This window comes from Miniopterus schreibersii (assembly GCF_964146895.1).
Source record: "Miniopterus schreibersii genome assembly, chromosome: 11".
In the NCBI taxonomy this organism is placed as follows: Eukaryota; Metazoa; Chordata; class Mammalia; order Chiroptera; family Miniopteridae; genus Miniopterus; species Miniopterus schreibersii.
In genome coordinates, this window is record NC_138111.1 from 69,776,146 (window position 1) to 69,780,585 (window position 4,440).

A 4,440-nucleotide genomic window follows, 5' to 3' on the forward strand; every position below is an offset into this window, starting at 1 on the left:
TGTCAGTTTCAGGATTAGCTGGCTGTTGTCAAGTTCATGGCAAAGCAAAATAGCACTGGCTGTAGGTCAAAGAAATACCCTTTCAAAAAGACGCCTGATTTTAAAATCTCTACATCTGACACAAAGATTGTGTGTCTTGAAAAATCCCCACTGCCTTTAATGTGTTACATGAAATCCAGCTCTGTCTCTTTAGCAGTCCAGACTCTCTTCTCCCAGTGAGGCTGTGCCCTCTGACTGGGGACGGTTTCTGGGCTGGTGTCTGAGTCCACAGTGTCACAGCTGTTGAAATGGTGCACGTTTCAAGACACCCAAGGTCTAGCAATTTCACACAAGTATTTCTTGGGAAGCATGTCCCTGAAATTGAATCTAAATCTGCTGCATATTATCTGTGTGACCTTGGGCAATCTACTTAACCTCTCTGTGCCTCAACAGCTTCCTCTGTAGAACAGGAATAATAAAATAAGTTTTTCATATTTTTTTTGAGAATTAAAAATGCAACCCTCACACACTGCCTGTCTAACACACTTTCATATCAAATAGATCACAGTTTTATTACCTGCCGCTTTGCTGCCTTTTTGTGATAAAATCCTATTGGAGAAAGCCGTATCCTTTAACAAGTGTCTAGACCCAGACACCCAGATGTTCACTGACCTGCTTCACTTACCCATTTGTTAACATAAAATTATCCCTTCACTCTTAGTTACAGTAGCCATGGCAGTGCCAGCTAATTCATCCGCGTGGAGCTCTCTTCATCACCGTTGCAATTGTGGAAATGCTCCTTTTCTAAATTTTATTCTTCTCTTAGATTTACAGTTGTTATTAACAACTCCTACTTGCCACAACCATTTTCCACCGTTAACTTCACCGTGTTACTACACTGCATGTCCGTAACATCAAGAAACAAGGCGCAGGAGTTGCTGGGGAGTCGCAGCGCTGTCTCGGTAAAGCCAGAAGAGGCCCCAGAGGACCGCGAGCCAAAGGAGCCTGCAAGGGTGAGCAGGGCTGGGCAGGGGCCGCAGCCGCAGGCAGCTCTCTGGCCTCGCCGTCCTGTGCCAGGCGATCTCCAGCAGAGAGGGATGAGGCCCACGGGCCAGGCCTGGCTGGACAGCGCCCGAGTCTACGTCCAACCCTCCACCCCCGCGCGGCTGGGCCAGTCACCCCCAGCGACCTGCGTCGCCATCCCGCCCACCTCAAAGGGCTGCGGGGGCTCTGCAGCCCATCACAGGAAACGCCTTGGGAGAGATCCGCCCGGCAGCGGCCTGCCTGCTCCTCGGTGGCTCTTCCCTTTCGGGCTCCAGTCGCCAGGAGAGCAGAGCGAGGCCCAGGGGCCCAGGGAATGCTGTCAGCCAGGGACCAGCGACCCCCGGGGGGGGGAGCTGCAATCTTGAGAAAAATTCACCCACATGAATTACTGGCACATTCCCAGGATATCATCCCAGGGGCCTGTTTCCTGCATCTCAAGATGGGTTTTAAACAACACACTGCTCTTGAATTACATAGGTTCTCACCAGCTTCAGGAAAGTCATCTTAAAGAAAGTTGTAGCAGAACCTTCCAAGTCTAGGGTGGTGTCTAGTCGTTTTGAGAAATGAAAGCCAAAATCAAAGTGTTGATATTAGACACTTCCTTTCTTACTTTGCTGAGAGTATTTCTAACGTTTGCTCCTTAAGACAAAGCTGCCCCGATGCTTCTTCTCAGTGCTCTGTCCATCACCGAACTGATGTGTTTGCCATAAAAGGATGTCCAATGGTTTGCATTTGTCTAGGAGCTCACAGGGCTTTTCTCAACCCTGCGCCAAGTTGGGGGAGGGGCCACACATGGGGAACAGTGACGAAGATGCAGAGCGCGACCTTCCCAAAGCTGGAACAGCCAACATCTGTCCGACTGCCGCAGCGCCTCCTCTTCAAGACAGTCTCACAAGCGGCGCAGGGGAAGCCCACTGCACGCCCTCCCGCCCCTCAGGAAACCTCTGCCCAAACGAGCTTTCCCCCTTTACTGCATTGTGGATTTTAACCGCGCTGACAACGTTAATTTCCATGAATTATATCATCCACATGGCTATTAAGTCACCCATTATACCTTTGAGTTCATTTTGTCAGCATATTTTGTTAGAAACCTATTTCACATAGATTTGCAAGTTTATTTTTATTCCTTAGTTATACCAAAAACCTCACTGTTTCATAACTCTATTTTCCTGTAAATAATGACTCTATTTACACTAAAGTGTGTTTTCTCTCATTTTCCAGCGGCTTGTCAAAGCCTCCCTCTCTGGTCCTGCAGGTGCGGCTCAGGTGGTTGAGCACCGTCCCCGGTACCAGGAGGCCGCCCCTCGATCCCAGGGCAGGGCAGTGCCCGGGCTGCGGGCTCCGTCCTTGGTAGGGGCGTGCAGGATGCAGCCGATAGATGTTTCTCTCTCATTGATGTTTCTCTCTCTTTTCTTCTCTCTGAAATTAATAAAAACATATTTTTTAAAAAAGATTTCCTCTTTGTAATGGGTGATTTCAAGCAAATAGAAATTGTACTTTTAATGGAACTATCATTACTTTCTTTCCTGCTTCGTTGTGTGGAGCCATCATCTTTATTGCTTCTCCTGTTTGTTTCCATTTATTTTATTTTTCTGACTTCTTGCTGGCCTTGTGTCGAGCTAGGACACCATGGGCTCCAAGTGTCCCCCCTCCAGCAGGTCATCCCAGCCCAGCCCCAGATGCAGGCAGTGCCTGCAGGGGACGCAGACCCCTAGTGCCGGGGTCTCCTAGCTCCAGGCAAGGCCAGCGAGAGAACAGAGCCCCCCGGCCACCCCGGCTGGGAAACAGACAACGAAGCTTAAACAGTAAGTGGCACTAAATAGCACCTTACATATCCCTAAAGGAAGAACTAATAGAACGAAAAATGGAATGATGGAGGTTAGCCAAGAGCCATCGCAGGGACAGCAAGTTGCAAACAATAAAAGAAGAATTAGGAGGCAGAAGGCTGGGGCGGGAAGGTGCTGCATGGCCCTGCCCCTGCCCTGCCCCTGCCCTGCCCCTGCCCCTGCCCTGCCCCTGCCCTGCCCCTGCCCCTGCCCTGCCCCTGCCCTGCCCCTGCCCCTGCCCCTGCCCTGCCCCTGCCCCTGCCCTGCCCCTGCCCTGCCCCTGCCCTGCCCCTGCCCTGCCCCTGCCCCTGCCCTGCCCCTGCCCCTGCCCTGCCCCTGCCCTGCCCCTGCCCCTGCCCTGCCCCTGCCCTGCCCCTGCCCCTGTCCTGCCTCTGCCCCTGCCCCTGCCCCTGCCCTGCCCCTGCCCCTGCCCCTGCCCTGCCCCTGCCCCTGTCCTGCCTCTGCCCCTGCCCCTGCCCCTGCCCTGCCCCTGCCCCTGCCCTGCCCCTGCCCTGCCCCTGCCCTGCCCCTGCCCTGCCCCAGCCCCTGCCCTGCCCTGCCTCTGTCCCTGCCCTGCCTCTGCCCCTGCCCCTGCCCTGCCCTGCCCTGCCCCTGTCCCTGCCCTGCCTCTGCCCTGCCCTGCCCCTGCCCTGCCCCTGCCCTGCCCCTGTCCCTGCCCTGCCTCTGCCCCTGCCCCTGCCCTGCCCTGCCCTGCCCCTGCCCCTGCCCTGCCCCTGCCCCTGCCCTGCCCCTGCCCTGCCCTGCCCCTGCCCTGCCCCTGCCCTGCCCCTGCCCCTGCCCTGCCCCTGCCCCTGCCCTGCCCCTGCCCTGCCCCTGCCCTGCCCTGCCCCTGCCCTGCCCTGCCCTGCCTCTGTCCCTGCCCTGCCTCTGTCCCTGCCCTGCCTCTGCCCCTGCCCTGCCCCTGCCCTGCCCCTGCCCCTGCCCTGCCCCTGCCCCTGCCCTGCCCTGCCCCTGCCCTGCCCCTGCCCTGCCCCTGCCCCTGCCCTGCCCCTGCCCCTGCCCCTGCCCTGCCCTGCCCCTGCCCTGCCCTGCCCTGCCTCTGTCCCTGCCCTGCCTCTGTCCCTGCCCTGCCTCTGCCCCTGCCCCTGCCCTGCCCCTGCCCTGCCCCTGCCCTGCCCTGCCTCTGCCCCTGCCCCTGCCCTGCCCCTGCCCTGCCCCTGCCTCTGCCCCTGCCCCTGCCCCTGCCCTGCCCCTGCCCCTGGGAAAGCAATGCTGGAAGCCATAGGGAGGGAGAACAGCGCAGAACTGAGAGAAACAGGAACCCTGTTTCGTGGGGACATACATGAGGTAGGTGAGTTATGTAGCCTCTGCCTGAACTTCAGTGACAAAAGTCATTCTTACCAGCATCTGTGTTGAACACGCAACTCCGATGTTCTTTTCATTTCCCTATGAAAATATAAAGCAAAACAAAACAGTAGAACAAGTGCAATCAGAGTTTATTGTTCCTGAGAGCAAACTTTGCATAAGGAGAGAGTGAGATGGGGCCCGGCCCTGCCCGCCCAGGGTGCCAGCGGTGCCCACTCCGAGGGCAGCTCCTCGGGGAAAGCCTTCTGCACGCTTGGCACCCGGG